This window comes from Bubalus kerabau, chromosome 7 (assembly GCF_029407905.1).
Source record: "Bubalus kerabau isolate K-KA32 ecotype Philippines breed swamp buffalo chromosome 7, PCC_UOA_SB_1v2, whole genome shotgun sequence".
Taxonomy (NCBI): Eukaryota; Metazoa; Chordata; class Mammalia; order Artiodactyla; family Bovidae; genus Bubalus; species Bubalus kerabau.
In genome coordinates, this window is record NC_073630.1 from 40,842,110 (window position 1) to 40,857,685 (window position 15,576).

At 38.8% G+C, this 15,576-nt stretch overlaps 1 long non-coding RNA gene across 6 annotated transcripts in view; it reads left to right on the forward strand.

The window, feature by feature from the left end:
• The window catches only part of LOC129657678 (uncharacterized), a 56,155-nt gene that overhangs the window by 15,075 nt on the left and 25,504 nt on the right, over positions 1-15,576 (forward strand). For 2 of the 6 annotated variants that reach the window (XR_008716965.1, XR_008716969.1), the window contains exon 2: positions 7,138-7,288. The exons of 1 other annotated variant lie outside the window; for it this stretch is intronic. This is a non-coding gene — a long non-coding RNA (uncharacterized LOC129657678). The remainder of the gene's footprint in view (positions 1-7,137; positions 7,289-15,576) is intronic. 3 more of the 6 variants (XR_008716964.1, XR_008716967.1, XR_008716968.1) reach the window with 2 other exon arrangements.

Below are 15,576 nucleotides of genomic sequence, written 5' to 3' on the forward strand. Positions count from 1 at the left end.
AATAGCAATATAACCACAAATTTAGAAGCTTAAAATAACACACATTTATTACCTCGGAGTTTCTGTAGGTCAGGAAGCCAGGCATGGCTTAGCAGGGTCCCTGTATCAGGGCCCTCACAAGCTGTAAGTAAAGTGTTGGCTGAGGCTGGAGTCTCATTGGAAGACTTGATTGTGAAAGGATCTGCTTCCAGGCTTACATGATTATTGGCAGTACTCAGCTCCTTGAGAACTTTTGGATTGAGAGCCTCAGTTCATAGTTGTTTGTTGGCTGGAGGCCTCTGTTCCTCTCCCAACATGACAGCTTTCTTCATCAAAGCATGCAAGTTGAGAAGGCAATAGAAGGAGTCTGATAGCAACACAGAAGTCAAAATTTTACATCGTATACTTCTGTGGGACTTCTTTGCCTGTTTGTGCTAAAACAAGTCATTAGACCATCCCACACGCAAGGGTAGGGAATTACTTGAGGGCATGAATACCAGGAGTTGGGGATCCTAGAGAGGTCATTTTAGAGTCTGCTTGTCACCTGTGTGTATTATCTATTTACTGAAATGAAATAAATAATTTTAGGCATTTAAGACAAATGAAAATGAAGTCTCAATAATGTGTGAAATATTTTTTTAATAAAAAATGACATGTGCATAAATACATGTATGTCTATAAATGCACACAAAATGCTGGGAATGATACAGATCAATGATTTGTCTTTGTTCAAGGTGCTATAACAATGCTGGGTGGCATATAAACACAGGGATTTATTTCTCACAGTTCTGGAGGCTGAAAAGTCCCGGACAAGACACTGGCAGATTAGATATCTGCTGAGAGCCCACTTTCTTGTTCATAGATGGCCACCTTTTGCTGTGTCTTCATATGGCAGAATTGATTAGGGAGCTCTCTGGGATCTCTAGTACTATTCATAAGCAATCCACCCTTATGACCTAAGAACCTCCCAAAGACCCTTCCTCCTAAAGTCTACATGCTAGGGATTAGGCTTCAATATAGAATTTTGAAAAGACAAAAAGTATTCATACTATAGCAGTGATTACTTCTATGGAAGGGAGTGAGAGAGGAATGAGTATAAAGGAAATTTAATAGTTTAATCTGTGTCTTTGTTTTCTTCCAAGAAAAAGAAATTAGAACAATTTTATAAAGTTATAGAGGATAAATGGTATTCCAATGGCATATGTTCACTTAATCATAGGATCAGGACTCAAACATAACTTTCCTAAATGTCACAGATTTGTTTCCTATTTATTTATTGGATTATATGCTTCTGAACTGAATTGTTTTATTCATAAAACTTATTAAAATTATTTATAAGAATGATAGATACTAGTTTATTTTCTGATGCCTGGATAATCTCTTTAGGTAGCAATCTCTATTCTATTCTAATCTCATATTCTATAGTATGTTTGATAATTAAGCCATTTTTAAACCATGATAAAACAGAATATTTAATCCTGGGACAGTGTTGCCAGATTTAGCAAATGAAAATATAAGAACAAGAAGCCTTGTTAAATTTGAATTTAGTATTTTGGGTGTTTTGTCCTTTTTTTTAACCCAAATTGGAAAACTCGGCAGATTCCACAGGACTGGAAAAGGTCAGTTTTCATTCCAGTCCCAAAGAAGGGCAATGCCAAAGAATGTTCAAACTACCACACAATTGTGCTCATTTCACATGCTAGCAAGGTAATGCTCAGAATCCTTCAAGCTAGGCTTCAACAGTACATGAACTGACAACTTCAGATGTGCAAGCTGGATTTAGAAAAGATAGAGGAGCCAGACATCAAACTGCCAATATCCATTAGATCATAGAAAAAGCTAGGGAATTCCAGAAAAAACATCTACTTCTGCTTCATTGACTATGTTAAAGCCTTTGACTGTGTGGATCACAACAAATTGAAAAATTCTGAAAGAAATGGGAATACCAGACCACCTTACCTGCCTCCTGAGAAACCTGTATGCGGGTCAAGAAGCAGTAGTTAGAACTGGACAGGGAGCAACAGATTGGTTCAAAATTGGGAAAGGAGTTCATCAAGGCTGTATATTGTCACCCTGCTTATTTAAATTATATGCATACTACATCATGCAAAATGGTGGACTGGATGACTCATGAGCTGGAGTCAAGATTGCTGCGAGAAATATCAACAACTTCAGACATGCATATGATACCACTCTAATGGCACAAAGTGAAGAGGAACTGAAGAGCCTCTTGATGAGGGTGAAAGAAGAGAGTGGAAAAGCTAGCTTAACATTCAACATTCAAAAAACTAAGATCATGGCATCCAGTCCCATAACTTCATGGCAAATAGATGGGGAAAAAGTGGAAACAGTGACAGATTTTATTTTCTTGGGCTCCAACATCACTGTGGATGGTGATTGCAGTCATGAAATTAAAAGACGCTCCTTGAAAGAAAAGCTATGACAATTGTAGAAAGCACATTTAAAAGCAGAGACATTACTTTGCTGCCTAAGGTCCATATAGTCAAAGCTAAGGTTTTTCCAATAGTCATGTATGGATGTGAGAGTTGGACCATAAAGAAAGCTGAGTGCTAAAGAATTGGTGCTTTCGAATTGTGGAGCCAGAGAAGACTCCTGAGAGTCTCTTGAAGAGCAAGGAGATCAAACCAGTTAATCCTAAAGGAAATCAACCCTGAATATTCATTGGAAGGACTTATGCTAAAGCTGAAGCCCCAATACTTTGGCCACCTGATGCAAAGAGCCGATTTACTGGAAAAGACCCTGATGCTGGGAAACATTGAGGGCAGGAGAAGAAGGGGACACCAGAGGGTGAGGTGGTTGGATGGCATCACTGACTCAATGGACATGGGTTTGAGCAAACTCTGGGAAACAGTGATGGAGAGGGAAGCCTGGCATGCTGCAGTCCATGGGATTGCAAAGAGTCAGACACAACTTAGTAACTGAACAACGAAGTTTTTAAAATGATAAATTTTAATTTATAATTAAATTATAATTTAATTTACAACTATAGTGAATGCTTTGGAGAAGGCAATGGCACCCCACTCCAGTACTCTTGCCTGGAAAATCCCATGGATGGAGGAGCCTGGTAGGCTGCAGACCATGGCGTCGTGAAGAGTCGGACACGACTGAGCGACTTCACTTTCACTCTTCACTTTCATGCATTGGAGAAGGAAATGGCAACCCACTCCAGTGTTCTTGCCTGGAGGATCCCAGGGATGGGGAAGCCTGGTGGGCTGCCGTCTATGGGGTCACACAGAGTCGGACACGACTAAAGGGACTTAGCAGCAGTAAATGCTTAAGACTAGAATGTTTTTCTGAAAACTAAGAAATTTAAAAAAAAACTTTAAATTTAGAGTTCAAACATTGCATTATTTTCTTTGCATCTTCATCAACTTTTCTACCCTTCTGAAATAATCATTGAAATCTCTTTGTGGAAGTATAAAAAAGAAATGGTATTTTGCAGAATATGATTTATCAGTGTAAGTTGGCCAAATTTGACTTTATAACTATTTTCCGGGAAAATAGAAAAACAAAACTCAATAAGGAAATAGTCTGCAACTAAATTTCAATAAATGTCCCAGAGATGGAGCTTTGTGTCAAGGTCCTTTGTACATTGATTTAGGAGACTTTTTTGCAGTTTTAAACGCATTATTCCTTGAAATTTATCTTGATGATGTAATGTGATTGGATGACTGACCAATTACCACATGAGTTCTAAAGTTCCACTTTTTTTAGATTGACTAATAGCTCTCTGGTGGGGAAAAGATGACTATGTGTAGCCACAGAAAAGTGGAAGATAGAACGGGAGTGTGTGCCATCCAGGACCTGATTGCTGTCAGCTCCAGTCCTCTCATTCTCTGGGCTCAGCTCTGAATCAGAGAGAATGGCCCCATAGGCTGCATTCCCAAGCACATCCCCCCAGCCCCTGCATCATCCTGCCTTTGGCTAGTTTCAAAAGTCCAAGGATGGTGTTGACAGGAGATAGGCAGGCTGGAAGAAGGGAGCAGCCTGGGATTTCTCCTCGTTCTCTGCATTGGGCAGCAGCTCTGACAGAACCCGTGCCTTCCTCCTGGCCTTAGCCTTCCCCTGGTGGCCGCAGGCCCTGGGCTCTCTTGCTGTTCCCATTCTCTGCTCTGGTTTCAGGAGGGCAGTGGCCCCTGAGGGTTTGCCTCATGGAGCCTGTTTGGCCTCTCAGATCTTTCATGGTAGCCCTGTGTTAAAGTCTTTCTGTTTTATGTACTGGTTTCTAGTTTTCCAGATAGACCTAGCTCGACACAGGGAACATGGAAATTTTTAAGAGAATATCAGAAAATTAAAGATCCATGTTCTTTTCTCCTTGACATCATCTTCACGGAGTTTCAAATAAATGAGTGAACAACTGTTCCTATAGCACTAATGATTTCTCTGTTTCAAGAGGCTCTGGATCAGGATCTTCCAGAGAAAACGATTCATAAGAATGTTTGGCTAGTAGAGCATGAACCTGCACTTGGCCTCAAACAAAGTCTTCCATTATTTTCTTAAGGAATGTAGACAATTCCATTCTTTCTAGTGGAGGGGGGATGCTATCATTTCTAGATCAATAATCCTTAAAATGAATATGTAAGGGAGAAGAGAACAAAGAATGAAATGGAAGGGGAAAAGGAGTTCAGAGATAACGGGAAAAATAGGAAGATGACATGGAATCAGATAATAAGCTATCCTCTTGGAGAGAAGGGCAATAGCTTTGATTAAAGGGGGATTAAAAAAATCTATTTTCTCAAAATGTTGCTCATAACTCTGTAGGTTCGGGAACATGTTTCAGTTATTTGAGTGAAATCATAAGCCATAGACAATATAGGAAATGATATTTGTTATAGACATTGTAAATATTAATAATCACAACCTCTCAGTGAACTCTTTGTTTGCCCTCAAAGGATAGGAAAAATCTTACATAGTGAATGCAGTGTCCTTGACAAATGGGCAGCAATGGCACAAACCTGATGGAGGGGTGGTACACGCATAGCCTTGGTTAGTATAAGTGTAAAATGCCTTACTCCAGGAAATTTACCTTTCATCTTGTGAGCTAAGGGCCTTGTTAGTTGACCTGTTAGGCAAGGTCAAACCCTGAACTAGAATTTGTGTAAGTCACAGATCCACTCACTGCTTTCTGGCGTCAAATATAAATGCCTTTCTTAAATGTCCCAAGGCGTTATTGCTATACAGTGTACCATTTTCCACAAGAGCTTTGCTGTTACACTGCTTTGATTACTTCCTAACTGAGGCATCTTGAGCAAGTTAACTTCTCTGGGCCTCCTTTGTTAAGTAGGGGCAGAAATAACACCTCCTTCAGAACTCTGTTGTGAGGATTAAATGTGTGCCTACATATACAGCTTAGACCATCACCTGTAATTCAGTAAACAATAAAAGCTAAACATTATTATAGCTCAGAAGTGATACCTGTGATTTTAGAGCTGTGTTAAGTTCAAAGCATAGAAAATATATTTTAGATAAATGCATACATTTATATGTGATATTAGATGTAAAAATTATGTTGGTTTATAATTTCTAGCTTACAAGCCCAAGGAGAAGAAAAAAAAAAACAAACACTGTATTGACAGCTGGGAGATTTGACAAATAGATAGTAGCCGAAAAACATTTAAAACACTAAAAAATGAAATTCCTTTCTGCAGGCACATTCTGCACGTACATCTTGAAGAAAAAAGTGACTCTCTGTTATAGTAGCAAAGAAAGCAGAATAACTGGGATTGGGTAATCTGCAGCAAAAAAAGTCACCACATTTAGCTGGACATACATTAGGTCTGAGACTGTGATTAATACTCATCTTAGGTTCCCTCTGCTTCTTGAGAATTTTTAGCCTACTAAGTCAAATGACTTTTTTTTTTAACCGATGGAAAATTATGAGCTATTTAGGAAAATAAGCACATGTCTTAACTGAGTAACATCACCTTTTCCATAAGAAGTGAAAATGAAAATTTAAAAAAGTGTTTAGATAGAAAACAATTGATAGAAACTTTCCTTCTCTCTCTCTCTTTCCCTCTTTCTACCCCCACCTTCCTTCCTTCTGATGGGTGGTAGTCTCAGTCTTCATATTAACAAATATCAACCCAGCAATAAAGGCTGCCACCTGCATTTTGAGTGGACATGCAGTCTATCACTATCATCATTGAAACACAAATTTTTAGGTTTTGACCAAGTTCTGCTAGAATGACTTTAATGGTGGATCAGGTCCATGCAGGATTTCCTGTTTGAGAACTGTGGAAATGAAAGACTTAACTAAAAATAGCTAAATGACACTATTTGTAAATACACTCAAGTTTAGGAGAGTGTAAATAACCGTGTACATACTGTCAGGGACCTTACAGTCATAATTTCCCCTGCTAGAACAAAGTTAATGCTTGGTGGCTCAAATAAGCTGGTGTTTCCATCTCTCACAACTCATCTGACTGGAACAAATTTCCAAGCCAGTAGGATAGTCCCATGAATCTAGGAAAATATGGGAAGTGATTTTGAGCTCGTTAAGTGTTGAGCAGCTCTTTACAGTGAACCCACTGATATACCTGCAGCACTTTAGGTAGAACACAGGCCGTATTTTGACACCAATACCTCCTCCTTAGAATTGGGAAACACCTGTGGCTTTTGAGTAGTTTAATGCCCTCACTTTCTCACGTGTGCAGTGGTAGCAGAGAACATTGATTAAAGATGAATGTAGAGCAAAATTTACAGAACAAGAAATGAGAGTACATGGTAGTGAGTAAAAGCGATGCGGGTGAACAGTCATTATGTGCCTGGGCCTGAGGGGGGATGAGTCGAGGGGGCTCAAAAAACCCATCTCACTGTCTTTCCCCTGGTTTTATTAACACAGTCTGTGGAATTGTTACCATACCCACTGCTCCTGGACTCCCACCTCCCATGACACTCTGTACCACTTTTTAGAATTTATTTTTAATTGGAGGATAATTACTCTACAATATTATGATGGTTTCTACCATACATCAACATGATTCAGCTATAGGTCCCCCACCTCCTGAACTGTGCTCCCACCTCCTTCCCCATCCCACCCCTCTAGGTCTTCACAGAGCACCAGGTTTGGGTTCCCTGCATCATACAGCAAGTTCCCATTGGCTGTCTTCTTTACATATGTTAATGTATTTGTTTCAGTACTACTCTCTCAGGCGGCTCACTCTTTCTTCTGGCTTTATTTACATATTCTGTGGATCTGTGACTGCACCACTGCTCCTGGACTCCTGCCTCCCATGTGACTGTGCCATTTTGCAAACACTCAGAAGGATGAAGCCTCAGAACAGCTAAGGTAAATGAGATGAATCACAACTTTTTAATAACTAGTTTATGAACAGAGGAAAGAAAAAGGAACATAGTGAAGGTAGTGAGATTGACAACTAGGCAGCAACATTACAAAGCTAACAGAAGACAGGAAGTTAGACTCACGTGGGACAACTCTTCCCTTTGTCCTGAATGTTCACACACTGCATGAGCCACCTGGACAAGGAGGAATGCCATCTCACTCACTGTGTGCAAGGAGCAGCATCTCTCCTACGCAGTTTTTCTAGGCCATCCTCAAAGTAGTAATATTTCTCTCTAAGTTATTGTAGAACTTAAAAATGCCCCTTTTATGGTAACTCACATCTCTTCTCCCTCTCAGTTGGATGAGGGTGGGAGAAAAGGTAAAAAAAAAAATAATACAGCGAGTGAATCTAAACAAACAGATTTGGTAATTACAAATAAGTTATTTGGATAGTATGTTCAAGAAAGGCCTCTTTGAGGAGTAGATATATAAAGAATGGGCAGGAACTGGCTGTAAAAACAGAGGAAAGAATGTTTGAGAGAGAGGACAGCATGCACAAAGGCCCCAAGGAAAGAAAGGGCCGTGGGTGTGCATGAGGAGCTGATTGCAGGCCAATCTGACTGGAACTCAGTGAACATTCACAGCAGAAGGGAACCTTAGGGAAGGCTCCATTTGCTTGGAAACCTGCCTTTCTTCAAGATTCATGTCAGTCATTTTATGGCCCGGGACAACTCACCTTGTGCCAATGTTATCTCAAAATGCATGTTGTGGTTGAGGGGCTTGGTGCCAGTCTCTGAGTTTTGAGACATTTCCTTTCTCCAATTAGCAGACTGCTAGTAGCTGTATAACATCTGGCTAAAGACTATCAGGCGGCATTCTTTCTGCCCCCTTCTGATGTCTATGTCAGAAGATTTCTCTCTTTTATACTTTAATAAAACTTTTATTACAGAAAAGCTCTGAGTGATCAAGCCTCGTCAGTGGCCCTGAATTGAATTCTTCCCCTCTGGTTGCCAAGAATCCTGGCGTCTTTCATGGCTCAGCAACAACTTTTCACCTCCATAATGGAAATGTTCCAGTGTAATAAACTGGCTACCTGGGAGCTGGCTGATTGCCCTGGGGGAGTGGCAACATAAGGGGACTCAGCATTGGTCTCTGCTGCTGCAGATCAGGCGCTCAGCAGTGGGCATAGCAGGTGGGCCTTGGTGAATGGGAATCTGTGCTGCTGAGCCCATGCATAACCTCCAGGCATGCTAATGAGCCCACTGGGTGATTACAGCGATGACTAGAGAACGTGGCTGACTGGTGTCGACAGAACACATCATCCTCTGCTACTGGTTATTACGTATGCCTCTGCTGGTGAGCATTCACATAGGACACAAATACCTTCACAATCTTTCACTCTTCTGGTAATTGATCCATATATCTCTTCCCCCAGTTTCTTTGCCCCCAGTTTCCCAATCATGTTTCTTCCAAGTCCCTGATCACCCAGCCAAACCACTGGCCACAGCATATCCCCTGATCTCCCCAAAAATAAAAGAAGAGAGCCTGACTGTACCACATCTAATTTCATTGGTCAAATGGTTTTTTTTTTTTAGCTTTTCATTTTATTTTTTAACTTTACAATATTGTATTGGTTTTGCCATATATCAACATGAATCCACCACAGGTATACACGTGTTCCCCATCATTATTTTCTGGATTATAGTGCTTGACTAGACACAGTAGTTTTATCCATATTATTTAGCATGCTTTGTATAATGAAGATAATGCAGAAATGATTTGTTAATTACTGGAAAGCTTGAAACAGAAAAGGATAATTGTCAATTCAAATTTATACTTAAAAAGTTTAGTTTTGTTCATAATGTGTATAGAATTTTTTGGATGCATTTCCATTTAAAAATATACTGAAAGTTCAAGACAAGATAATCACATTTTTACAAAATGCATCCTTTTGTTATCTCATCATTTTGAGAGATGTATGGTCTTAAGAAGGATCTTTATTACTATGTCATCTACTTTCTGCCTATGTATTTGAACATAGAAAAGTAATATATAAGCAATGTACCCAAAGTGGTCACAAAATATCTTTTGATTAATTTTGTTAAGGTTTGTAGTCATGAAGTGACAGAAATATTTAATTTTGTAGCTTAATTTTATGGTGCAATTAATTTAATTATTTTTAGAACGAAAGGAATGTGATATACAAGCGCGTACTAATAACTATCAGAAATTCATTCATTCCGTTAACAAAACTGCAGTGAACCATACAAAGTCTCTGCCTTCAGAGTCTGAATTTTAGTGACAAAGCTAACTGCAATAAAGTTAACAAATAAATATGCAATATAACATTGTATAATGATAAATGTATTAAAGTAGTGGATTGTGTTCATACTGTTAATTATCAATGTACTTATATTCAAATTTGGTCGTTATAAAACTTAATTTTTGTCTTTTTAGAAAATAATGGAAAGCATACTCCTTTGTAAAATGCAGTCAAATACCTTATAAGGTATAGAAATTTGGAAAGTAACTTGGAGCTAAATAAGCAGTTATTTTTGGTTTCTAGTTTAAACATTTTTTTCAAATATATAAAGTTAGGTTTGTGAAGAAAGCTCTTGTCTCTTTAACTTCCTGTTTAAGTAGTTGAACAGAAGTCTAGGAAAGTCTACTATTGACCAAGCGATAATGACAGTTTATTTGTTGGCAAACTTTGTTTTTTTCCTGCCCATAAGCATAGCATTAAGAAGATGAAACCCTCACCACAGCATATATGTACATTTTGCTGAATTGACAAAACTTGTACTATCCACATTCCCATTTTAGAAGTTAGGAATTATACTGGAAAACTTAAACTGACAAAGATTACAATTATAACAAGAGCAGTTCTTGAGCACCCCAAAGTCATTGTTTATAATAGTAATTACTAGAGGCAAAATTCAATAATAAAAAAATTTTCTTCTTCAAAAAAAGTGGTCACTAGATGGAAAATTCTATTCCTTTTATATAGAAACACTTCTTTAGCTGACTGGGAAAATAAAGTAAAATGTAAAATTAAGTAGTCTGTTAAACAGTGCTTTATTTTATATGTTAGACAAGACAGTTATCTAATTGTGCTTTAGAGGTACTGAAGTATTTAGAATGTGAGAATCATTTCAGTCCATTTTCATTCTTTTCACTATCTTTTATATCAGTGTACTAGGATATTTATTCTTGGTTATGTACTAGGATATTTATTTATTAGTGACTGTGTGGCAATCTATCAAGACAAAGATGAGTGCTGAAAGATGAGTGCTGAGACACTAGTCTAATCAAGGTTGTGTTTAGTCTCTCCGTTGTGTCTAATGCTTTGGGAACCTTCGGACTATAGTCCCTCAGGCTACTCTGTCCATGGGATTTTTCAGGTAAGAATACTGGAGTGGGTTGTCATTTCCTCCTCCAGGGGATCTTCCTAACCAGGAATTGAACCTGCATCTCCTGTGTCTCCTGCATTACAGGTGGTTTCTTTACCTGCTGAGCCATCAGGGAAGCCTAAGTAGAGATGCAACACATATTACCTAAGTGCCTATTTTCTGCTCTTGCTATGGTAGCACAATGCTGACTATCTACTTCACTGGAGCTTTTCAGAAGGAATCTGGGCTCAGTCAGTGGGTCTTGCATTAATGTGAAATTCAGTGTGAAGTAATATGCCAAGTGGTAACTATGCATTAAACTTTTTTTTTTTTTTTTTTTCATATCTACCTAAGATTCACTTTCCAGGAATGCTAAAATCCCTCTGGGCTCTTTAGAGTAGAAATGTATCTTCCCACAGGGTATTCGTTTAGTATGGTCAGGTTATACCAGCGACTCCAGGAGCGGCTGTTTGGATGACGTCAAATCTCCATTGTCTCCTCTTGCTTTGATACCTGGATCTGCTGAATTTTTAGTTTTTAACTTCTCTCTTGATTCTTGCAACTGCAGTCCTTTCTCTAAGTCACTTTTCTCCATTCTGAACTCTGCTCCATTCCTTTATTGACTAAAATAACAGTAACACAAGGCATTTATATTTAGCAGACCATGCTGAAGTTTCAAAGTTTTATAGTGTCGATACATTATTGACTACAAGCCAAAAATTAAAATTTAACAGGAGTCATCATGGTCCTATCATGGCCTCTATTTGTCATCCATCCACCATTTTTTACTGGCTTTGTCTCCTTAGGCTTTCTGCCTTCACTTCTGGTCAAGGCCTCACCCTCCATCTCCTGACCTTTCCCTGTTGTCTCTCATATTAGTTTGCTTAGGCTGCCAGAATAAAATATCACAGATCAGGTAGCTTAAGAACAGAAATTTATTGTCTCTGAGCTCTGGAAGTCAAGATCAAGGTGCTGGCAGATTTTATTTCTCCTGAGGTCTCTCTCCTTGGCTTGCAGATGACCATCTTCTCCCTGTGTCCTGGCAGGGCCTTTCCTCTGTGCATGCATCCCTGGGGACTCTCCTGTGTCTTAATCCCATCTTCTTTTGTGGACACTGGTCAGAATGTAGCCTACCTAACAGCTTCATTTGAATGGAATCATCTTTGTAAAGATCTGTCTTCAAATGCAGTCACATTCTGAGGGTTTAAGCCTTCAGCATAAGAATGCAGTCACATTCTGAGGGTTTAAGCCTTCAACATAAGAATTTGGAGGGAGGAGGACACAATTAAGTCTACTATTTCCCAAGTCCTTTCTTTTATGTTCTATTGCCAGTTTTCCAATCCCCAAATTTCAGTTCCTTTTCTAAAGCAGAACAACTTTGTTTTCCATTAAAAAACCTCTCTGTATGTTTGAAACAAAATGATGTCTTATTTTCAGATTTCATTTTTTTTAGCTCAGGTGAAAGTTTCAAAAGTATAATTTCTCCTCCAATATAAATAATTTCTATGGCAGTACTCCATCAGTCTTTGTACATGTGAGGAACACATATGATTATTCTCCTTGTCCCAGAGTTCCCTCAAGACCCAGTGGATGGGATGGAGTTGGCTGAGATGCTTAGTTTTTCCTTCTTCCAACTCATATATCTTCTCTTGAATTTATACACTTAAGTTACAAAAAGAATTCATAAAAATTAACTCAGAGAAAAGGGAATACCTTGTCAGTTGCTAATACATGCATTCCAGGATTTTTAAAAAAATAAAAGTTTATCCATTGCATAACGTTACCCATCATCAATAAGTCAAAGTAACACCTGACTCATCATGCCTCTCCATCCACAGTCTCTCCTGACAGCTCTTCCTTCAATTCCACTTGGAACTGAAGACTTCCTTTTCAATTCAAGGGCACTCTCGGGACTCATCACTCAAGAAGTCTTTATTGAACAATTGATCTATATTGTCTTTAATCTTCACAGCATTCCTGTAAGGTAGATATTATTAAACTACAGATGAGAGTTAATTGATGAGAGTCTCAGTCTTAATGCTATTTAGTGACAGAATCTGAATTTAATCTCTGTCTGCCAGGTTCTACTGTCTCCACTCTGTACTGCACAAGAATAGTTGAAATAAGAGACTTCCACTTTTCAAACTCTCAAAAGAGTTTGGAATTCTCGACACTGTTAAGTCTTGTCTTCAATATTTGGATACCGTAAGATCTGTCCAAATTTATGTTACTCTTGACTCTTTCTAAATATGAAAAAGAATATTTGGGGGATTATCCCTAACTCATAATCCTCTAAGATTACTGTTAGTAATTTTGCGTTTTACTTTCCCATCCTAGTTGACATCAGTTTGCATATTGGCAGTTGTGGCCAGCCCCTCCTGGTTTCAGCAGGGTGAAAAAAGTCACGCCGGTCAGGGTCCTACACAGCAGGGGGAGGGGCTCAGTGGTTGGTGGGAAGCCCTGAAGGGAAGGAGTGCTGGGTCAGTGCCAAAGGACAGTAAATAATGAGACACTATTCCAGGAAGCCACAAGTCAGTGAAAGTTTTGGGAAAGAAATGAAACATTCATGAACCAGGAGACAGTTCAAAAGGTGAATCAAGATGAAAAACCCGGTAGGAGAGACAAGAGAATGAAACACGGTGGCTAGCGTCCAAAGGAAACAAACACAGGTTGAAGAGGGGTTTAAGAACAAAACCTTTGATTGTGCTGATATTGCCTTTCCTGCATTTCTGTGTATGTGTCATTAGGGCCCAGTTAAAATGTCACCAGAACTGGAACTTTGGGACCTAATCCACCTATAATAAAAAATCATTGTGTTATAGGTGTCTAAGTTAAATTCTTGGTTCTTCTGAGTTCCTTTTTTCCTAAGTCATCATGATAGAGAAGAGAGGCATAAACATAATCAATAGCTAATTTTTATTGAATGCTTAAATCCTACTAACAGCCCCATGTTTAGTCATTAAGACTCTTGCAGTCCCATGGACTGTAGCCCGATAGGCTTCTCTGTCTGTGGGATTTCCCAGGCGAGAATACTGGAATGGATTGCCATTTCCTTCAGTAGGGGATCTTCCCAACCCAGGGTTGCACAAAGGGTAAGTGGCATGGCAAGGGTCTGAACTGATTACTGTGCAATGTGTTGAGAGATAAAATAATGATACAATGTAAACAAATGAGTATCCAATGAATTCTGCTTGGAAGAGGATGAAGGAGAGCTTTGCTAACGAGATGAAGTATCTTCTATGTGTCATCCCACAACTTGGTGCCCATATAAATATTACCTCTGATTGTCCTTTCACATAAATGTTACCCATGATACTGCTGTCATTACCCAGAAACTGAAAGTAATACATGAACAAGGATTCATTCCAATGTTTCTTTTACAAAATAACACTGTCTTAACAACATTCCCACTCTACAGGGCTGGGATGTTCCATTCAAGTTATGGTTTGTCTCAGAAATTCTAGATATCCAGTGCTACAGTGATTCATTGCTTACACGGACATTTTTAAAGAACTAGTAGACCTGGGTAATATGTTAAAATTCCCATGATGATCTTTGTACCTCAGACAGTGTGGATAAGAGGAGAGGGTACTTTCTGAACAAAATGTTTTCCTGAAAGTAGTTCTTCTTTTATGTATTATCCTAAAGATAAGAGCAGACTGGACTAGAAATGTTAGTTCAACTATCTTTTCATTGGCATGATTCTTTAACAGAATTCCCCATGAGAAAATTTCAACAGAACAAGGAAGTATGATTCATTTCTTTCTCAAAACATTTATCAGTGAGTGTGTTTTTATAGATGTTTGCTAACAACTGCTTTTACATATGTTTGCTAATACATGTGGCAGAATTCTTCTGAACATTTCCAACATACTCCTGCAGAGTGAAGCTGTAGGAATGAGGATGTGTAGATTGATTCCACCTCTAAATGTACATGATAAGCTGTGTGGAAAGCCAAAGAAGGATGTTGAGCAGAGTGGTGACGTGCTCAGACTTGCATTTTAAATTCTCCTTTAGTGTAACATTTATTAATTTTTGAAAATTTAAAAAATATTCAGCAATAATTAACATACAGGCTTCAAACTCTTCATATAAATAATCATCTTCTTATAGGAGAAAACCTAACTGAAAAACAATACAGATCGCCTTGCTTCCATGGTTGCCCAGCTTTCTTCCACAGGCATTTCCCACCACAATCTTCTCCCTTGCATCCCCTTGATCTGTCTCTCCACAGTTAACAGCAGCCCTCGCCCTGTGATTGTTCCACAATCCCTAAACTCCAGCTCACAGCCACTGCACCTTCCAGAGGATCTACGTCCCTGTCTGGGAGATCAAGCCCTGAGACTTTGAAGTGGGAGCACTGACTCCAAGACCCTAAACTACCAGAGAATTAACCCTAGGGAGTATCAAGTAGTGAGAACTCACAAAAACGAAACCACTTGAATACAAGACCCAGTATCACCTAACCACCAGTAGCACCCTGGGCAGGACACCTTGTCTAAACAACAAACAAAACAAAAATACAAACCCAGTCATCAGCAGACAGTATTACCACCTCACTCAGCCTTGCCCATCAGAAGAAAAACAAACAAACAAAAACTCAGCACAAATCTCACTCTATATAAAGCTTATACAAACCACTAGACCAACCTTAGGAGGGCAGAAACCAAAAGGAAGAAAAATTTCAAATTTCTTTAAGGAAAGAATTTAACCTTCCTTGAAGCCTGGGAAAACAAGACCTCAAAGACAATAAGTCAAAAAAATGAAAAGGCACAGAAATACTACACAAATGAAGGAACAAACTAGGAACACAGGAGTCCAAATAAATGAAGAGGAAATAGGCAAACAACCTGGGAAAGAATTCAGAATAAGGATAGTAAAGATGATCAAAAACCTTGAAAACAA